Source organism: Hyperolius riggenbachi, chromosome 5 (genome assembly GCF_040937935.1).
Source record: "Hyperolius riggenbachi isolate aHypRig1 chromosome 5, aHypRig1.pri, whole genome shotgun sequence".
In the NCBI taxonomy this organism is placed as follows: domain Eukaryota; kingdom Metazoa; phylum Chordata; class Amphibia; order Anura; family Hyperoliidae; genus Hyperolius; species Hyperolius riggenbachi.
Genome location: NC_090650.1, coordinates 344,922,802 through 344,945,733, shown reverse-complemented (window position 1 = coordinate 344,945,733; position 22,932 = coordinate 344,922,802). Strand labels below are relative to the sequence as shown.

General features: G+C 46.0%; 1 protein-coding gene across 1 annotated transcript in view; it reads left to right on the top strand.

Annotated features, from left to right (window-relative positions):
- The first annotated feature begins 1,688 nt into the window (after positions 1–1,688).
- The window catches only part of SDR16C5 (short chain dehydrogenase/reductase family 16C member 5), a 67,552-nt gene continuing 46,308 nt past the window's right edge, over positions 1,689–22,932 (top strand). Inside the window, exon 1 of the mRNA XM_068237413.1 lies at positions 1,689–1,772. The gene's annotated coding sequence lies outside the window, so the exon portion shown is untranslated. The remainder of the gene's footprint in view (positions 1,773–22,932) is intronic.

The window sequence follows — 22,932 nt, the reverse complement described above, 5'->3', positions numbered from 1 at the left end:
GAAGCAGATCTTTATACTGAGGTCATCCAATGGGAGCAGACATGCAGATTCCCACACAGGTGAATGATAATCAGTCACAAGCTGACAGCAGGGAAAGACAGACAAAGCTATGCAGCTTGCATGGAAATAGATCAGAACTGCCTGAGCTGCAGCACTACTACTTCCAGCAACAGCTGCTGCAGCAGCGATCATTACAACATTTACATGGAAGGAGGGACAAAGTCCTGAAAGGGGGACAAATGAGGAGAAAAGGGGGACAGAGGGACAGTCCGACAGGGCTCCCAAAGAGGGACAGTTGGGAGCTATGCAATATATCTTTAGGATGTGTTTCTAATGCTGAAAATTAACATAAAAGTGGGTGTCCTGACTTAATTTACTGCATCCTACTACAGTATATGCCATTGGTCCATTCTCCTTGAGTTAGCTCTTTCACAGTCCATGTTTCTGAGGACAGTAGAGACACCAAATGAAATGCTCACAGAGGAAACTGCATAAGAACGTATTCTCGTCCATAGTACGCATTCCATTCCACGCTCCCTGGCTTTTATCTCAACACAGGCGGCACTTCCTCCACCCACCCAGTCTATCATCTAACTACATTACAGATTCCCTTCCTCACGCCCCGTGTACGTCGTAGAAATCTATGGTCCCTCCAGCTAGTAGAGGTTGGCCTCCTTCCCCAGCATGGCATGTATCCCCGCCCACCACACGATGAATGCAGCTCCTGCCATGCCTGGCACATGTGGCTTATATCTATTTCGCGTGGTGACAGAGTCCTGTCTGTATAGGACGATAACGCCTCCTGGCCCGCCTTCCCGTCTGTAGCCACGCCCTTATTTGTCATTCCGCTCTAGATGGGGATAGGGCAGTGCACACTGCACAGTGGACAGTCGGGAGGCCAGTGTTCATGCGCAGTGCGGCTCTACCCTGGAAGTCCTGCTACATAGAGATGGGAAGTTCGGATCTTTTCAATGATCCGGATGATTCGAATCGGATCATTGAAGAGATCCGGATCTTTGATCCGAATCTCGGATCATTTTACTACAGGAAGCATTCGGGGGTGAAATGAACAGCAGGACAGGTCTGGGCAGGAGAAGGGGAGGGAGTGGACACACAGAGAAGGGGAGAAGATGTACAGAGGGCAGGGAGTGGACAGAGAAGGGAGGAGGGACGAGCAGAGAGCAGAAATGTTTGCACACAATACCCACATGCTGCAATCATATGCTTTACATATATTTCACCTATATGTTCATCTGTACACTTTGAAAGAAAAGGTCGCACAGTGAAAGAAAGCATTCCCCAAAGATAAGTGCAGCTGTTTAGTGCCGAGTGCAGGAGGATTATATTGCCTTTCAATCACACTGTCTGCAAAGTTACTGAGCTGAGCCAAAAAGCTTCCAATGTGATCACTGTGCAGCACTACGGAACAGCCTGCCTATAATGGGCAGCACATTGCAGCCAGTATGTGTGCTCTACACATATCTGGCAGTGGCACCCATGTCCCCTCTACCTGTCTCCCTGCAAGGCTGCCTCCCTTCTAACAGAGCGATCCATCTCTGCTCTGCTTCCAGGACCCCGCTGCCCGCTGAGAGGAGGCGTGTCGCTCCTGGCCCCGCCCCTTTTGCGATCCGAATCGTTCATTTTGATGATTCGGATGATCGACTCATAAAATAGATTCGGATCAAAGATCCGAATCGTTCATGATCCGGACAACACTACTGCTACACTGTACACTTCGCTCCTCGTCTCTCCTGTGACTGCTGAGCTTACAGGTATGTTATGCATTGGTGGAAAATAAAATATATTCCTTGTTTATCTTCATCTCCTTGACGACTGCGCGTGGTGCTCACATAATCTGCCTGCAGCCTGTGTACGTCTGTCCTGCCTGTCCTGGAGCTAACAAGAATGCTCTAATAAACAATCACAAAATCTCAGAATGATGTCGACTTGTCATACTGCCTTTTATTTAGTGGAAATATTGCAGAATATAAGTAAGCTGGGGTCACACTTGTCTATTTTTGTGCACGTGTTTTGCACTGAAAAACTAATTCAACCTGAGAACTCAGGTTCATGTGTGAATACGCTCTTGTGCGTGCTGCAAGAAACTGAAATCCTCTAGGTGGATAAAGGGCTAGTTTACACTGGGTGCTTTGGTAGCATTTTGCTGATCAACGGCGATCAGTAAAAAGCTGTTTGTTTTTTACTGTGCAGGAAAGCGATTTAGGTGTGATTGCGTTTTGTGATTCTATAACATTGAAATGCAATCGCTCCAAAAATGCGGCATGCACCAACAGCAAATCGCTAATTACTGGCGATCGCTACAGTGTGAACACTACCACTGACTTGCAGTAGCATTTTGCTGATCGCGTCGCCAGTGATCAGCAAATTGCTGAAAAATAACCCAGAGTGAACTAGCCCAAATTCTGCGCAGTGTGTGTGTTTTCAATATCATTGACATTAGCTGCTGTGTAAAAAAAAGTACCGGTACTTTTTTTGTCTGCATACAGACGCATATGGTGTGCAAAAAATGCACACAGATAACAGAAAGACAAGTGTGGCCCCACGCTAAGTGTATCACAGTTTACATCTGAGTCTGTATATTTAAATGCATTAATCAATGAACAGGTGTTAGCTGCCTGCAGTCTACACCTCCTACCATGAAATGAAACAGCCATAAGTTAAAATTTGCTTAGTGCAAACTTGAGAGCTAAATATTTTGGAGACGTGTGTCCTGATTGATCACAAAAACATAGATAAGGTTCAAAATCATTTCAATTGTATTAATTTGCTGACGCTAAAAGATCAAACAAACTGATTGTTGAAACTTGAACCCCTCACAACTCACATAAACCCCATCATGCCTAGACATCTCTGCCATACACACTATGATGCGATTGGTTTACGAAGGATTAAACTGTTGAAACCGGTTAGGCAACTGACTTGTCCACTTAATTGGTGGACTCAACTCACAGTCCAATGATCACAGTTAAGCCATAACATTAACTAGGCTTGATAGTAAAATATAAAAAGCAATAATCTGCTATGATAACCTTGGTAATGGAGCAAGATAGAATATGCAGTTCAGTCTATCAGCAAATCTAATTGCATAGCAAGCGATGTGGCAACAGTCAATCAGGTGCTAACAGTCCTGTTTGCAGTACATCACTGTGTCAGCCCCACAAAGAAAGCTTCCACGCTTGAAGAGAACTCGAGGCGTGTTTGTCAAATCATACTAGAGCACAGAGGCATGTTCTGTGTACAATGACCAGTTTCTGTCCTTCTACCCAACCCCCCCCCCCCCACCACCGCCTCTGCTGTCCCCCTTAAAAAAAGCACCAGGCTAGCGACAAGCAGATTGTCGCTAGCCTGCTATTTACCTCTGCCTGTCATTCACAGCCGCTCCCCTGCCTGTATTACACGGCTCCCTGCCTGTGTCCCTTCCCTCCCTGCCTTCGTAAGCTTCCTCCAAGCTAAGCTTCCAATTGGAGGAAGCTTACGGAGGTGGAGAGGGAAGGGACACAGGCGGGGGAGCGGTTATGGGTGACAGGCTGAGGTAAATAGCAGGCTAGCGACAGTCTGCTTGTCGCTAGCCTGGTGCTTTTTTTTTTTTTTAAGGGGGGACGGCAGAGCCCGGGGGGGGGGGGGGGGTGCTGGGCTGGAGGCACAATAGAAGGATACAGAGGCGGGTCATTGTACACAGAACATGCCTCTGTGTCCTAATATGATTTGACAAACATGCCTCGGGTTCTCTTTAAAATTTGCTTACTTGATGTGGAACAAAATAGCATACTTGTAGTGAAGGGAAATCGGTTCAATTCCATCTCAGCCTTCCACCTTAGGAGGGTGGGATTAACCTACCTGGGGTTATGATTATTTCCAGATTTAGGGTCTAAAAGCCATGCAATTTTTTTTTCACAAGCTTTTAGACCCTAAAAACAAGAAGGAGAAAATAAAAAAATAAAAAAAAAACATACCACAGAGAGATCTGTAGTAGCTCCTGCATGGGATTACTGCTCTGAACTGTGGATTTCTGTCCCGAGTCTGACTCGGGATTACCGCTAAAGGGTCTAAGGCCACGTTCACAGTAGTGCGTTATGGTGTTCCGAATGTCCGCTTTGTAATGGGGCTTTCTGCACTGCAATGCACCACCTGTATACAGAGCGTTACTGTAAATGCATTAACAGTGACAGTAAAACATACTGCAATTCCATTCCAGCATATCAGTATGCAATGCAACGTGGCTTTCCTGTTCTGATGCGTCCCTGTGTTTACAGGGAACGCAATTCCCACTGTAAACATATCCTTCAAAACTAGTAAACAAAATACTTTATTTTGAACTATAAATACAGTATGTGAACAAGTAATTGCACCACTTTGGGTCCTTTTAGGCCTCTTGCACACTACATGCGATTCTGATTTTATTTTTTTTAAGATCCAATTTTTGATTCCGACTAAAAACATAGCATGCAGTACTTTTTTTAAAATCGCAATCAAAAATCGGATTGTGTAAAAAATCGGAACTGCGTGTAGTGTGCAAAAGGGCTCACGCTGTGTACCTTCGTAACGGACAAGGTCATCGCAATGCAATGATATTCCTGTGGTGCTTTCACATTGAGAGTGGTGCTGTGCTGTGCATTAACCGGATCAGTGAAGCAAACTTCCATTGTAAGTTGGTGTAGTTGATAGCACTCTCGCCTTACACCGCTGGGCTCCAGTCCCTAGAGAGGAATGCACACTTCCATACACTGGCCCGATTTGCCGCCGTTTCGACAGCAGATTCGATCACTGGGATCGAATCTGCTGCCAATCGTTCGCGCTAAACGCACCCGCCGATCCGATTTCCTCCCGAAATCGGATCGGTCCGTCGATCACGTTGTACGGGAAATTACTGTCGATCGCCCGTGGGTAGGGAGCGCGTCGCTAGCGGTGGCCGATCCGATACAGGTATACATTACCGGACGCTGGCTCCCGGGCATCTTCTCCGCGCTGCACCGCTCTGTTCCTGCTTCCATCCCAGCGTACATTAACTTCCTGTGTCACTCCAGTGACCAGGAAGTTCAAATAGAGGGCGCTCTATTTGAACTTCCTGGTCACGGAGTGACACAGTGTACGCTGGGATGCGGTGCGGGATGCTGGGATGCGGTGCAGCGCGGAGAAGATGACCCGGAGCCAGCTTCAGGTAATGTATGGAGGGGGGCAGGCGGCAGGAGCAGCTCAACAGATTGTGATCGGTTTCAGGCTGAAATGGATTCACAATCTGTTTGCAGTAAAGGCAGACATACGATCCCTCTCTGATCAGATAGGGATCTGTTAGTTGGTCGATCTAATGGCAAATCGACCAGTGTATGGCTACCTTTAGGGCAAGATCACACTAGGTCTGCTGCAGGACCAGTCTCTGAATCAGGAGGCTTCAGACCAATGAATATGCAGAATGGACCCATAATTCACTATGGGCCCATTCACACAATCCATTTAAACCAGATACATGTATATGTGACTTCGGTATCACGATCAAGATTCCCCTGCGGATTCATTGCAGCGTGATGCTGGTGCAGATGCACTCCCCCATAGGCTATACAGCAGATCCATTGAAGCATGACATGTGTGATCTATTCCTTTTGTATAACATAGGAGCCATTCACTGTTCGCTTAGCAATGAGTGGAGAACCAACAAAAAATGTCTGTTCACCGCTCTAGTGGGAACAGAGCCTTAGTACAGATGTGATACAACAACCTTTGCACTCTTCTTATTAGCTTGTATACATTGTATTAGATAATGCTGTTCCTTTAACTTAGAATACTATTTAAAAAAACAAAACTGTACCTTCTTAAAGAGACTCTGTAACAACAAAAACGGCCCCTGGGGGGTACTCACCTCGGGTGGGGGAAGCCTCCGGATCCTAATGAGGCTTCCCACGCCGTCCTCTGTCCCACGGGGGTCTCGCCGCAGCCCTCCGAACAGCCGGCGACTGTGCCGACTGTCAGTTCAATATTTACCTTTGCTGGCTCCAGCGGGGGCGCTGTGGCGACTTTCGGCACGGAAATAGACGGAAATACCCGATCTCCGTCGGGTCCGCTCTACTGCGCAGGCGCCGGAAACTTGCTCCTGCGCAGTAGAGCAGACCCGACGGCGATCGGGTATTTCCGCCTACTTCGGCGCCGACAGCCATCAGAGCGCCTGCGCAGGAGCCAGGAAGGTAAATATTGCGTCACGGCTGTATGGAGGGCTACAGCGAGACCCCCGAGGGACGCAGGACGGCGTGGGAAGCCTCATTAGGATCCTGAGGCTTCCCCCACCCGAGGTGAGTACCCCCCAGGGGCCGTTTTGTCGTTACAGTTCCTCTTTAAGAACTTTGACCTCCCTTTTTCTTTTGGATTCTATTCAGTTCTTGCAAACTGCTCAAGAGTCACTTCAAGCAGACCTGAACTAAGAACTTCCTCTCTGCTCTGAAAGATGAGCAACAGCATAACCTTTTTAAAGGAAAACATTTCTTTGTTACAGCTGATATAAATCTGCAATGTTTTTCCTTCCTGCTTTCCTGGAAGCAGACATATTAGCATCATGAGGTTATCTGCCGTGGCAGTCAGGTGACATAGAGATCATATTACCACTTGTGATTAGACACATATGATGGGGAATTAAACAGGCTAAACTCTCTAAATACATACAGGGTGCATTTCTCTGTTTCCCTTCTGTTCAAGAGCTCAGGTCCACTTTAAAGTTAAAAGGGGAAGTGTTGCAGCCTGCACTGTAATTTCGTGTGTGTGTGTGTGTGTGTGTATGTATATATGTGTGTGTATGTATATATGTATGTGTGTATCTATCTATCTATAATTTTTTTTTTTTTTTTTTTTTTGTATTTGACTGAAAACAAAAGGCATTCCACTCAACCATTTTATAATGAACTAGTGACCTTAGCCCATTTAAAAACGGGCTAGGTCTGTCACCACTCCGCCCCGCATGCCCGCTAGTTGTAATGTTATGCCCAAGGCTGTGGAGTCGGTACAAAAATCTTCCAACTCCGACTCCTCAGTTTATGGAACCTCCAACTCCGGGTACCCAAAATGACTCCGACTCCTTAGTCTAATACTTACCAGGGCTGTGGATTTCGTACAAAATCATCCGACTCCTCAGTTTATAAAATGACCGACTCCACAGCCCTGGTTATGCCTCCACTGTGCTACCCTATGTCTCCAGTGTACCACTCTGTTTCTCCACTGTGCCCCCTGTGCTGCTTACTCCCCGCCAAAAAATGTCCCACAGCACTCCAAGAAGCGCTTTCTCCTTCATTGTGGATGCAACATCATCAGTGTTCTCCACAGAAATTTTCAATTCAACCGGGTGGCATGAAATAGTAGCCAGGTGGCATGAAAAAGTAGCTGGGTGGGGCGAGGTGAGAGAATGCAGAGCCAGCGCTTCTGTGCGTAACTCTGCTTACAGCATCGGAGGAGGTGAGCCGATGACAGCCGAGTGCTCACCAAAACTAGCTGGGTGGAGCACCTGGCTAAAAGAGTCTGGGGAGAAATAATATGTGTACACATATTATGTGTGTGTTACTATCTATCACTATCCATATAGATAGCTAGCATTTCTGGCTAGACCCTAATTTGGAGGCAGACAAATATTAAACTAAAATTGCTGATACAGAACAAGACTTTTTTATTTTTTTTTTTATTTTATATTAACCACTTAAGGACCGCCCCCAGCCGATGGGCGGCGGCAAAGTCCGGGCCCAAACGACCGCAATACGCCCATCGGCGGGGGCGGCTGTGGGAGTGGCTATGCGGCGATCGCGTCATTCGTGACGCGATCAGCCGCCGGGGACTGGCTCCGCCCACCATTCGTTGTAACCCGCCGGCCATTCGGAAGCGCCGGCGGGTTACTAGCACCCGGATCGCCGCTGCACGTATGTATAATAGGCTTTGTAATGTATACAAAGCCTATTATACTGGCTGCCTCCTGCCCTGGTGGTCCCAGTGTCCGAGGGACCACCAGGGCAGGCTGCAGCCACCCTAGTCTGCACCCAAGCACACTGATTTCCCCCCCCCCCCCTGCCCCCTTATCGCCCACAGCACCCCTCAGACCCCCCCCCTGCCCACCCCCCAGACCACTGTTTGCACCCAGTCACCCCCCCTAATCACCCATCAATCACTCCCTGTCACTATCTGTCAACGCTATTTTTTTTTTTTTAGTCCCTAATCTGCCCCCTATTCCCTCCTGATCACCCCCCCACCCCTCAGATTCTCCCCAGACCCCCCCCCCCGTGTACTGTGTGCATCTATCCCCCCTGATCACCTGTCAATCACCCGTCAATCATCCCCTGTCACTGCTACCCATCAATCAGCCCCTAACCTGCCCCTTGCGGGCAATCTGATCACCCACCCACACCAATAGATCGCCCGCAAATCCGACATCAGATCACCTCCCAAGTGCAGTGTTTACATCTCTTCTCTCCTCTTAACACCCACTAATTACCCATCAATCACCACCTGTCACTGTTACCCATCAGATTAGACCCTAATCTGCCCCTTGCGGGCACCCAATCACACCCGCCCACACCTCAGAACGCCCTCAGACCCCAGCCCTGATCACCTCGCTAGTGCATTGCTTGCATCTATTTCCCCCCCCTCTAATCGCACCTTGAGACACCCATCAATCACCTCCTGTCACCCCCTAGCACACCTACCCATCAGATCAGGCCCTAATTTGCCCCGTGTGGGCTCCTGATCACTCGGCCAAACCCTCAGATCCCCCTCAGACCCCCTTCCGATCACCTCCCCAGTGCATTGATTGCATCTATTTTCCCCTCTAACCGCCCCCTGAGACACCCATCAATCACCTCCTGTCACCCCCCTAGCACTCCTATCCATCAGATCAGGCCCAAAACATCCTGTCATCTAAGAGGCCACCCTGCTTATGACCGGTTCCACAAAATTTGCCCCCTCATAGACCACCTGTCATCAAAATTTGCAGATGCTTATACCCCTGAACAGTCATTTTGAGAAATTTGGTTTCCAGACTACTCACAGTTTTGGGCCCGTAAAATGCCAGGGCAGTATAGGAACCCCACACGTGACCCCATTTTAGAAAGAAGACACCCCAAGGTATTCTGTTAGGGGTATGGTGAGTTCATAGAAGATTTTATTTTTTGTCAAAAGTTAACGGAAATTGGATTTTTATTGTTTTTTTCACAAAGTGTCATTTTCCGCTAACTTGTGACAAAAAATAAAATCTTCTATGAACTCACCATACCCCTAACGGAATACCTTGGGGTGTCTTCTTTCTAAAATGGGGTCACTTGTGGGGTTCCTATACTGCCCTGGCATTTTAGGGGCCCTAAACCGTGAGGAGTAGTCTAGAAAACAAATGCCTCAAAATGACCTGTGAATAGGACGTTGGGCCCCTTAGCGCACCTAGGCTGCAAAAAAGTGTCACATGTGGTATCGCCATACTCAGGAGAAGTAGTATAATGTGTTTTGGGGTGTATTTTTACACATACCCATGCTGGGTGGGAGAAATCTCTCTGTAAATGGACAATTGTGTGTAAAAAAAATAAATAAAACAATTGTCATTTACGGAGATATTTCTCCCACCCAGCATGGGTATGTGTAAAAATACACCCCAAAACACATTATACTACTTCTCCTGAGTACGGCAATACCACATGTGTGGCACTTTTTTGCAGCCTAACTGCGCTAAGGGGCCCAAAGTCCAATGAGCATCTTTAGGCTTTACAGGGGTGCTTACAATTAGGCACCCCCCCCCAAAATGCCAGGACAGTGAACACACCCCACAAATGACCCCATTTTGGAAAGTAGACACTTCAAGGTATTCAGAGAGGAGCATAGTGAGTCCGTGGCAGATTTAATTATTTTTTTTGTCGCAAGTTAGAAGAAATGGAAACTTTTTTTTTTTTGTCACAAAGTGTCATTTTCCGCTAACTTGTGACAAAAAAATAAAATCTTCTATGAACTAACCATGCCTCTCACTGAATACTTTGGGATGTCTTCTTTCCAAAATGGGGTCATTTGGGGGGTATTTGTACTATCCTGGAATTTTAGCCCCTCATGAAACCTGACAGGTGCGCAGAAAAGTCAGAGATGCTTGAAAATGGGAAAATTCACTTTTGGCACCATAGTTTGTAAACGCTATAACTTTTACCCAATCCAATAAATATACACTCAATGGTTTTTTTTTTATCAAAGACATGTAGCAGAATAACTTTCACGCTCAAATGTATAGGAAATTTTACTTTATTTGAAAAATGTCAGCGCAGCAAGTTAAAAAAGTCATTTTTTTGCCAAAATTCATGTCTTTTTTGATGAATATAATAAAAACTAAAACTCGCAGCAGCAATCAAATAGCAGCAAAAGAAGGCTGTATTAGTGACAAGAAAAGGAGGTAAAATTCATTTAGGTGGTAGGTTGTATGACCGAGCAATAAACCGTGAAAGCTGCAGTGGTCTGAATGGAGAAAAAGGCTCTGGTCCTTAACCTCCTTGCCGGTTATCCCGAGCTCAGCTCGGGGTAACCTGCGCAGGAGGATATCTCAGGCCCCGCTGGGCCGATTTGCATAATTTTTTTTTTTTTGTTACAAGCAGCTAGCACTTTGCTAGCTGCTTGTAACTTCCGATCGCCGCCGATCCGCCGCGCCGAGTCGCTCCCCCCCCCGCCCCAGAGCCCTGCGCTGCCTGGCCAATCAGTGCCAGGCAGCGTTGAGGGGCGGATCGGGATTCCCTATGACGTCCATGACGTCGGTGACGTCATCCCGCCCCGTCGCCATGGCGACCGGGGAAGCCCTGCAGGAAATCCCGTTCTCAACGGGATTCCCTGCATACTCTGATCGCCGAAGGCGATCGGAGTGGGTGGGGGGATGCCGCCGCTTAGCGGCTATCATGTAGCGAGCCCTTGGCTCGCTACATGATTTTAAAAAAAAAAATGTGCGGCGCTGCCTCCTTGCCGCCGGATTTTTTAGACCGGCAAGGAGGTTAAGGGGCGAAAAGACTGTGGTCCTCAAGTGGTTAAACCAGATTTTATTCAATAAAATGTGCAGCAAAATATAATGCAAATTGAACAATTACACAAATAAGAAAAACTTATAGAAGATTCCAGACCTCCTCTTCCAGGCCAGCCAGCTCATGGTCCGCTCTGTCCAGCATCCGGCTGACTGAGGTTTCGGAGGAACCATATAAACTGGTGGATACCCTCCAAATGGTGTATCAGCCTTTGTGCTTTTCAGGTCACTTCCGTAGGGGAAAAAAATATCAAACCATTGTTGTGGCCACACTTGGTAACTTGACATAGCATCAGTGTGTCTGTATGACTCCCACGCCGCTCTGTAGGTATTTCTCCCCACCTTCATAGCTACTGAATTTGTCACAGGTCCACAATGTTGCTCATGTACTTTGTACAAGGATGCTCTGAAATTCGCTCTACCCAGCCTCGCATTGCCAGCTAATGGTTTTTAATACTAATCCCTGTCAAGCAAGATGTCACATCAACACTACTACAATGCCATGACACTGGGAAACATAAAGACTGACGTGAACCTGGAAAGTACTTCCCATCTGTTTGTTCCTCTCGCGAGGTAGAAGATTCCTCCACCACAGGATTCAATTGGTGGACTTCTTGGTGAGAATTTTGGAATATAAAAAAACATTTATCTAGACGTGGTTGTACCCAAAGTCAATACCCACACATAGCGGCTAGCTTCATACACATGTTAGAAGAAATGGCCACCTCTGATACTTGCCGATTGTCTTGACCAGCAATAAGCCCAGTCGACCGACTTGGTTGAGCAGTGGACGACAGCGCTGGACGATTTGCCAGGAGTGAAGCTAAGACAGGATAGACTCCTGCAGCTTCAAGCCCAGAGCTGTAAGGGGGGGGGGGGGGGTAGTAGGCACACATCTGTCCTTTTTTGCCCCTCTCTCTCACTCTTCCCCTTAACCCCCCCAATCTGTGGTCCCTCTGCCAATATGGCGCACAGAAGGGAGGGGGTTCCACTAGACACAAGAGAACGCTATAAGGGGAAGGCTGGGGGCCTCTAAATATCTGGGGACTGTACAGGGAGGTAGAACCACTAAGAAGCATTGTCACATGCCCCAGGAGGTATTGGAAGTATTAGATGTGCACAGCACAGTCTTCCGGAGAAGTAACTCTCAGGCAGGGGACACCCTCGACTGTTTCTGTTTTTGTGCACATTATCTGCACATAAAAACTGAGAACTCCTGTTAATCAATGGGATAGTTCTCACTTTTAATGTGTGCAAAAAAACTGACATTCTGCACATTTTACTTAAGAAAATGTCAATTCATAAAGGCTGTTACAGCATGGAAAGCTGAAATTACAGAGCGGGGAGGTAAATTTACCAACTTGTGCGGTAAATACCTCAACACATGTCAGTAAATGTCAATTTATAAAGACTAGAACATGTGGTGAAGACCAGAAACATTACCGGCAGCTCTAGTCTGTCTGAAACAGTGCGGAGACTGTGCGAAGCTGTGACTCACAGAAGCAGAGAGGGGTTACCTATGACTGACAGGAGCAGAAAGCCAATAGAAACATCCCTGTCTCCTGTAAGTCTTGCTGATCGGATGTTAAGATCCGAAGCCTTCTTGGGCTATCATTCATAAAAGTATATTCGGTAAAAAAAAGATCTGGGCGGGAAAATACCACATTCGGTATTTTAGACTTGTGTGCTAATTCATAAAAATGTTTACAGTTGCAGTAGAATGCCTCTTGCACACTGCAAGTGATTCCGATTCAGATTCTGCTTTTTAATCAGTTTTTACATCCGATTCAGATTCCGATTTCCAGTTTGCTCGCTGCACACTGCAAATCGGAATCTGAATCGGATGTAAAAACTGATTAAAAAGCGGAATCTGAATCCCTTGCAGTGTGCAAGAGGCCTGAGTTCGGTATTTTCCCAAACTAAGGCTGGTGGTAACATGAGAAGCTGTCTGGGTTGATGCATTTTCTCCGTGCAGAGACAGATGTGCATTTTTTTTTTTTAAAACTACCTCTGTTTACCCTGAATCTGCTCTGTATCTGTCTATTAGTCTTTCTAAACAATCTATTTAATTGCCACAGCTTAGAAGAACTTCAAGAAATGTTACACATGCCAGGCTTTCTGATGTAAAAAACATATGAAAACAGATACTCGAGGTTAAAAAACACAGCCTGGGATATTCTGGAAGCCTTTTTTTGTTCTGCTCTCACCGCCGCTGCTGCTGCCTGGGAGATCTGTCTCCATTAACTTTGCTGTTATCTGCACCCTTATCACCTCTTCAAAGCAAGCGGTATTCTCTGTCCCAATACCGCCTGCTCTAATCTTTATGAATTGACATTTAGTGACGTGTTGAGATAATCACAGCACAAGGCGGTAATTTACTTCACTGCTCGGTAATTTGAGCTTTTCATGCGGTAACAGCTTTTATGAATTGACATTTTGCTAAGTGCTCGGTAAAGTCAGCTGTTATGAATGATAGCCTTGGTAGGAACAAGGTTCTCTAACTCGGCGACAGCCCCAGGACCGCTCAACGCCAATTGTCCTGGGGGCGTGTTTTGCAGGAGATCATGCGCATCTCCGCTTGAATGACGGAGCTCCGCTCCATCATCCGTCTCACAGTGGTGACCGCCGCTAGGGGACTGTTAGACGGCAAAACCGCCATCTATTTAGATTGTACTTCACTGCGATCTACTGCAGCGATTGTACTGGGAACAGCCGTGACACTCTGCTGTCCCCCTCATAGGCTGATGTCTGAGAGCGGATGATTAGGATTAGCTGCCGGGGGGAAGGGAGTGGTATAATGAAATAAATAAAAAAAAATGGTATGATTTATTGGGAAAAAAACAAACTATAAGATAAAATTATAAAACAAAAAAACAGCCTGAAGCAGCGATCAGAGCCCACCAACAGAAAGCTCTGTTGGTGGGCAGAAAAGTAGGGGGTATCACTTGTGTGCGGAGTTGTATGGCCCTGCGAGCTTTTAGAGCTACAGTAGCCTGGTCACTAGGGGGGGTGTAAGCCTATGGTCCTTAAGTGGTTAACCACTTATAAACGTCTAGTGTATTTGTGGAGAGTCCACCATCAGTTTGTTACTAAATGAGGCACATATGGTATCATTTTAACGAGTTGTAGAATACATTTTGGCGTGTCTTAAAGCTTGGACACACATCACATAAAAATAGGTATGGACAAACTCAAACCAACATAAAAAAGTTATTTTCTAAATTATGACCACATTTGGGAAAGTTTTTTTTTTTTTTTAGCAAAACTACAAGAGATGTGTAGTAACATTTTAACAGTGATAGGTAGTAGAATAGAGTTTAGAAAGTTTTAGGGTTAAGGTCCATGTCTTGTGTATTCTTTTTAGTCACAAACTGAATCAAAGGCAATTACATTTTTGCTTATGCTGTACCAAAATAAGACTTGTAAAATGAAAACAAAGTGACAGAATATGAAAGAAACAACATATATTGCTACGTTAGAAACTTGGCTTTTTAAATATCTATGCCATGAGGGTATATTACTGTTATTTTTGCAAATAGGGTCTTCTAATCATCAATAGTGTACAATGAGGAAAAAAAACAAAAAACAGGAAAAAAGACACCTTTATTTTCAAATACAATATTGTCACCATACATTGTGCTAGGAACATTAACTGTTGTTATAACCAGGATGAATAAGCAAGTACAATTAGTGGGTTTGACTTACAGTTGGCACTGTTTATTGTAAAGCTATAATGGATGTAAATGGAGAAATAGTGTGTGTTTCAGTTTTTTTTTTTGTTTGTTTTTTTTCTCTACTTCTCCCTTTTTTAAAATGCAGTGAAAATAAGGTCATTACTAAATAAAATTATCACACCCTAAAAGCCTAATTTGTCCTGAAAAAACAATATATAGATCATTTTGGTGTGATTAGTAGTAATAAAGTTATTGGTGAATGGGAGCAGTGCTGATATGTGAAAATTAATTTGGTCCTGAAGTGGTTAAAAATGGGATCTGTTCACTGTTGGTTTTGTGTGGTAAAACAGACAACAAAAAGTCAGTTTTCTGCTGTAGTGGGAACGCAGCCTAAAGGGGCCCATACACTGGTTGATTGGTCGATTCTGGGAAATTGATCTCTCTCTCTCTCTCTCTCTCTCTCTCTCTCTCTCTCTCTCTCTCTCTCTCTCTCTCTCTCTCTCTCTCTCTCTCTCTCTCTCTCTCTCTCTCTCTCATTCATTTAAAGGTGCACGTAGATTATTTGATTGTAGAAGTTGATCACATGTATCGATCAGACATGTTCTAAAATCTTGGGCCAGCCTGCTTAATCGGGTGCGCTTTAATGCCGAAACCCCTGGCTGTTGCCCCCCCCTAATGTTTTAGGCCCCATCCCATGCAGTTATACTTTACATGCCACTCCAGTATCCTCTGTACTGCCACATTCTGGCCCCTCGTGACTACCGTCATATAGCCCGTGGGGTGTGTGTGTGACATGACACGTGCTATAACGACGGCAGCCACGTGGGGCACAAATGCGGAGGTACAAGGACAGCATCAGCACGGATGGCAACTAGTAAAGTATAACTGCTGGGGGCACCGGGGGGGGTATAAAACTTTAGGTGGGCAGGGGGTGGCGTGGTTGCTTCACAAGGCTGGTTCCTGCAAGATTTCATACTGAAATCGATCGGGGATCGGCTTGTGATCTGTCTCTTGGCGATCGCCCGCCAAAATCTCTAGATGTATGCGTGCTCATTGGCCATTAATGTCAATGAGACAGGCCATAGTACCTGCAGTGCAATGCAACAGAATTGGTGACGCAGACTCTGCAGTGTGTTGCCAAGCAGTATCACTTAGTGCACAATTGCATTGAAGTCAATGGCACCAGAACAATCTTTATAAATTGTAGCGGTGAGGCGCATACTGGCGAAATCATGTGATGGTCTTCCTGTCTGGAATTGTGCACGTGACTTAGCTGACAGACCCAAGTGACATCTGACATCACTTGCGTACAGGTTTGGGGGCATGCAGATTTCCCTGTCAGCGCTATCTGCCAGCAGGACAAATCTGTATACAATGGTGCGATGCGCTGCAGAAGGCTCTTCTGCTGCATGCAAGTCGTGTGAAACTAGCCTCAAGGAAATTGGCATTTGTTTTTGATCCCTTCTTATTAATCCATCCACAATGTACAGATCTAGCTTGCATTTGTCTGCCCAGTATTGTGAGAGATTCAGCTGCCTCTATTAGCGAGAACTTTGGTTCTAGTTACATGCTGTATCATGATTGTTCTCCAGGGGATAATCCATTATGCAAACATTACTGCTGAAGGTGTTTTCATAAATTCTGTGGAGGATTAATTTAGCTGTATCTTGAGTCTCCTTTTAAACACAATGAGAAAGTTAACATAATATTAAAATGAGATAATGAAGCCTGTAGTATGTGCAAGGCTGCACAGCCCTCTAAAGTAGCCATGATACAAAATTTACAAGATATATTTGTATAGCGCTGACATATTCTGCAGCATTTTACAGAGTACATAATCATGTCACTAACTTTACCTCAGAGGAGCTCATAGTCTAATCCCTATCATAGTCTACATCTGCGGATAGTAGGCTACCATGCCCCTAAAGGTGCGTACGCATGACAGCAGCCAACGACGGGTCCGTCGGCACCTCCCGCTGGGCAGGTTTTCAGCAGACTGTAGTGCGTGTGTACGCACTGTCGGCGGACTGATAAGGCTGTTGCTGAACGATCCGCCGTTTTATAGATTATGCTTTGGCTAATGAGCTGTCCCATGCCTTCTCCATACTTTTTTTCTTTCCATCATTTTGGTAGAAGTTGATCTTGGTTTTATTTATCCCCAAAAAAATTTTCCAGAACTGTGCTGGCTTTTTTAGATGTTCTTAACCACCTTAGCGGTATGCCCGACACTGTGTCGGGCATACCGCTCACTCACCACAGGAGTCCCCCAGGATTCATGTAACAGATTGCATGGCTAAAAAAGCTTAAGCTAACACTAATATAAGAGTGAACAAAAGCGCCAGCAGGATAAAAGGTACTAAAAAGTTTAAAATTCCTCAGGAGGTGGTGGTGGACTCTCCTCCTTGAAGTAGACAAGATACTGTCAGCTTTTTAACAGGTTTATTTATATACTCCAGACAACCAACTTTTTAGTACCTTTTTATCCTGCTGGTGCCTCTGTTCACTCTTATATTACCAATATCCACCCCTGGTGGAGGGGTCGATCCCCATCTCTCTTTTTTTTTTTTTTTCCTGATTTACAGAGAGCGACTTTTAATCCTGAGTGAGGACAGGTCTAATTTCCTCACCTGCCTGTACAGTGAATATATACCGGTACTCACTTTTGTGAGTATATACTTCTCAATTCCAACCTATTGTTTTGCTTACTACACTATATTGGGCTCTCGGTGTCCCCACTTTTGTTTATCGCTAAGCTAGCACTAGGCTAGCTAGTATAGGTAACCAACACCCCCGATCCCCTGATCTAGCCACTTAATACATTACCCAGCCTGGCTCCAGCGATCGGCGCAGCCTCCCCGCACAGCTCCGGTCTCTCTATGGGGAGGTGGCCTCATGTACAATCCTCCCCATAGAGAAGATAGGAGCTGTGCTGCGAGGCTGTGCCGATCACTGGAGCCAGGCTGGGTAATGTATTAAAGGGGAACTGAAGAGAGAGGTATATGGAGGCTGTCATGTTTATTTCCTTTTAATCAATACCAGTTGCCTGGCAGCCCTGCTGGTCTATTTCTCTGCAGTAGTATCTGATTAAAACCAGAAACAAGCATGCAGCTAGTCTTGTCAGATCAGACTTATAAGTCTGAACCACTGAAACACCTGATCTGCTGCATGCTTGTTCAGGGGCTATGGCTAATAGTATTAGAGGCAGAGGATCAGCAGGGCTGCCAGGCAACTGGTAATGCCTAAAAGGAAATAAACATGACAGCCTCCATATACCTCTCTCTTCAGTTCCCCTTTAAGTGGCTGGATCGGGGGGGCTGCCGGCTACCTATACTAGCTAACCTAGTGCTAGCTAAAGCTTTTTCAGCCATACAATCTGTTACATTAATACTGGGGACTCCAAAGCTGCAAAACCTCCTGAACGGTGTAACGCTCAGGAGGTTAAAGTGAACATCCGGACTAAAAATCTACTCAGCAGAACTGAAAAGGCTTGGCGTTTCTTTAACAGTTTCACAGCATCAGAACTTTGTTTTTCTTACCAAAGCATCATTTTAAGCTGCATTTTTAGCTAAGCTCCACCCATCAAAGAAATAAAAGCCCAGGCTTTTTTTCCCCTGATGCTGTGCAGAGCATGATGGGATTTCCTATGTTGTTGTTCACGTTGCCTAGCAACTGGGAGAGGTGCTCAGGACAGTTGGAACTGTGTCTCATGCACCCTGTCACCTTCTTTCAACCAAAAAGATGGCTGCCATCATGAAATCAAACATTTGCCTGTTCTTTTAAAACCATGTGGGTAAGAGATTATATTACCTATCTATTTTAATTAACATAACTGATGTAACTTAATGACAGTATGTGTGTTTAGGCTGGAGTTCCTCTTTAAAGAGACACTGAATCGAAAAAAAAATATGATATAGTGAATTGGTTGTGTACTATGAATAATTACTAGAAGATTAGCAGCAAATATTCTCATATTTTAATTTTCAGGTATATAGTGTTTTTTTCTAACATTGCATCATGCTATAATATGTGCAGATTACACAACACTCAGGCCCGGTTCACATTAGCGGTGGCCGTCCGGAATCGCCGTGCCGGAGCCGCACCGCTTGCAGAACGGACGGAACGGACGCACGGCATAGCAATGAAAGCCTATGCGTCCGTTCACATGCGTCCGTTCTGCCGGACCGGATCCGGGCCGGATCCGGACTCCGGCCTCCGTTCCAACATGCGCTATTTTTTGATCCGGCTCCTCCGGCAGCCGTATCCGGGGCGGAGCCGGACTGCACCATCCGGCCAATACAAACCAATGGGAACCGGAGAGCGCACAACACACTGGCTGAGAAATCCGGATGTTCTACCCCACTTCCTATGCGGATTGTTGCGGCGATATTGGATGGGGACACATGGGCAAGCATTTTGGAGTGGAGCAGCACAGCTGGATCCGGATCCGGAGATGTTGGCAGCATGTCGCAGGTGGAGGTGAGTGCTAAACAGCAGAGGGCCTGATTCCACAGGTCCCCCTTCTGCTGACCTCCCAGACCCCAACATTTTTTTTGTTTTTTACGTTACTTTTGCCAAACGGATCCGGATCGCATCCTGATGAACACCTGATGCAACCTGATCGGATCCGGATCAGAACCGTACGGTTCCGGTCCGGATCCGGTCAGGTCATCCGGTCCGTTTGGCAAACAACCGCAAGTGTGAACGGGGCCTTAGCATTCAAAATGAGTCTTTCAGAGCAGTCTGTGCACTAATGACCCCTCCTCTAGCAGAGGAAAAGAAAACAGTTGTGATAATAAAAGTCAGATAACAGCCCTCTCCAAGACTAAACTTGGTCAGAGAGTTAATGGCTTGTTTGCATAGAGATAACTGGAGCTTCTTAACTCTTCCTGTACTGGAAACAATTAGACTGATGTATCTGATCTTAATGTCTTATTTCTTAGCTGTACTACACATACAAATCATAATATCATAATTTTTTTTTCGCTTCAGTGTCTCTTTAAGCAAAGTCCAATCTAGCCTTTCTATTCTTGAGTCTTATGAGTGGCTTGCACCTTGCAGTGCACCCTCTGTCTTTACTTTCATGCAGTCTTCTCTTTATGGTAGACATAGAGAACCAAAGACATAGATGGTAGATATTCATACGCCTACACTCTTAAGTGTTGTTCATTTTATTGCTTGCTGTGAAGGGGTTTCTCTGCACCATGGAAATTCTGTGATCATTCACCACTTTTGTCTACCATAGTCGTCCAGATCTTGTTTTCATTGCAGGGTTCAGTTGTGCTTTCTTTCTTTCTCCCTATGTATCAAACTGTAGATTTTGCAACCTGTAATATTGTAGCAATTTCTAAGATGTTTTTTCTTTTGTTTGCTTGCAGCTTAAAGGGGAACTGAAGAGAGAGGTATATGGAGGCTGTCATGTTTATTTCCTTTTAATCAATACCAGTTGCCTGGCAGCCCTGCTGGTCTATTTCTCTGCAGTAGTATCTGATTAAAACCAGAAACAAGCATGCAGCTAGTCTTGTCAAATCAGACTTATAAGTCTGAACCACTGAAACACCTGATCTGCTGCATGCTTGTTCAGGGGCTATGGCTATTAGTATTAGAGGCAGAGGATCAGCAGGGCTGCCAGGCAACTGGTATTGTTTAAAAGGAAATAAACATGACAGCCTCCATATACCTCTCTCTTCAGTTCCCCTTTAAGGATGGCTTCTTTAAAGGACTTACGAGTTCAAATTATGTAAAGGTAAATACCTTTTTTTAAATTCCTAAAGTATGGAGGACGCCATCGATGCCCTCCCATTCAATCCGCCTTGCTCCCGCTTCAATAGAACCCCCACCCCCCGGTCGGGTCCCGACTCCTCCGAACGGGTCAGGTTAAAATTCCCCGCTCAATATGGCCGCCACAGATGGCTGCGCAGTCCGCATAGACGCAATTGCGGCTGCGCAGCTCTAGGGCCTCCTCCCGCCCTGGGGGAGGGGGGGCTATTGAAGCGGGGGCAAGGCGGAATGAATGAGATGGCGTCCTCCATACGTAAAAATTGTAAAAAGGTATTTACTTTGTCCAATTACGTTTGGGCCCCCGGAAATTAAGGGATTGTGTTAAAAAAAAAAAAAAAAAAATGCTTTAGTTGCCTCACATTTTAATTCAACTGTTTTTTGTTCACCCCACTGAATTAAAGCTGAAAGTGTGCAAGGAAGTTTTTGTTGTTTGGTTATGATAAATACTTAAAGGAATACTAAGTCAAAATAAAACATTTTTTTACTCACCTGGGGCATCCCTCAGCCCCCTGAAGCTGTATGGTGCCCTCGCAGCCTCGCTCCGATCCTCCTGTCCCTGCCGGCGGCTACTTCCGGGTTCGGCGACAGCCGCCAACAGGCTGGGAACGCGAGTGATTCTCCGCGTTCCCAGCCGCTATATCACCCTCTATGCTGCTATAGCGTATATGTTATACGATATAGCAGCATAGAGGGTGATATAGCAGCTGGGAACGTGGAGAATCACTCGCGTTCCCAGCCTGTCGCCGAAACCGGAAGTAGCCGCCGGCGGGGACAGGAGGATCGGATCACTGAGGGCGTCCTGAGCATCCACAGTTCCAAATGGTTCTAAACTGGTCACACCCAGGATGCTCTTAAAGAGGCTCTGAAGCAAAAATAAATCTCGCTTCAGAGCTTATAAAACGCCAATATCCCGCGGCTGAACGGGGGTCCCTTTCCTCCCAAATCCCCCCCCCCCACCCCCACCCCCTGCAAAATCAACGACCAACTTGGTCGTAGATTTTGCTGCTGTTGAGGCAGGGCTGACGGCTGCAGCCCTGCCTCAGCGCAGTCTATCAACGGCGCATCGCCGCCTCTCCCCCGCCCCTCTCAGCGAAGGAAGACTGAGAGAGGCGGAGATACGCGCTGATAGATGCGTGTGAGGCAGGGCTGGAGCATTAGCCCTGCCTCAAACAGGAAGAGATCACCGTGAGTAGACGAGAGGATTTGGGGGATAAGGGACCCCGGTTTAGCTGCGGGATAGCGGCGTTTTAGCAGGGGCACACATGCTCCTGCTGAATATAAGAGCTGAAGCGAGTTTTTTATACTCGCTTCAGTCTCTCTTTAAATGTGGCTTCTCTGTACAGCTGATTCGGAGCGCAATCCAAGAGGGTGCTTGAAGTGAACAACGCATGTGCTCTAAACCTGACTTGAACCAGCTGGAGCTGTGAATGGAACCTACAGTAGTAGCAGTATAGTGGGGAGTTTGGGACACAATAAGGCATACCTGCATAAGAGATTATGCAGGTAGGCATAACTTTTAACATTTGTTAGCACCTCAGGCACACTTTAACATGACCCAAAATAAGATTGTGCAATGTAGTAGAGTCTTAGTTATCAGGCACCAGTGGGGATAAGCTGATGCTGGATAAGTGAGCTTTCTGGTTGCTTGAGACTCAATGTTAAAAATAGGCCTAACTAATACAGTACTATACCCCACTCTATATACATACCATGAACTCTGTATTAAATATTATAACACAGTCATTGAAAATATATTAACCTTGAGGGACCCATGGAACCCAGTCTTTAACTCGTTAGCATCTTCAAATGAAATATTTAATTTTAAAAATGCTGCACTCATTTTAACCTCAGCTGGAACTTGTTCTGCCTACTGAGATCATGTAGAGAGGCGTAGGGAGTGGGTTTTTATAGTTACCTGTTCTGGCGCTGCACTCCCGGCATCCTCTTCTGACTTCCGATCACATTATTACATGTGCTTGGGGCTCATAGGACAGTGTCAGCGGTACCAAGTGGTGAAGAGAAGTGATGGAAGAGTGTCCTCCATCACTGGGTGGCGCTGCACTGATGACACTATCCTCTGTGCCCCCAGCACATGTAATAACGTGATAGGAAGTCAGAAGAGGATGCCGGGACTGCAGTGCTGCAGGTGGATGAAGAGAGGTAGCCCATCCAGTGTCCGGAACTGGTAACTATTAAAGCTCCATGAGCCGCTCTGCACGCCCTGCCAAGCCTGCCAGGCTGGGGGCTGGAAAAATTCACCCCTGCAGCCAAATACATTTTTTTTTTTAATTTTTTTTTTTTTTTTATACTTTATTTGGCTGGTAGAAGGTTAAGCACAGCAGAGCCCACAACCAGCAAGAAGTAAGCCTTCACAACTGTGAGTACGGCCAGTGATTTGTGCTGGCTGGTTGAGACTGCTGGTTAGTTGAGTTCCGGATAACCAGGACTGTACTATATAAATGTAAT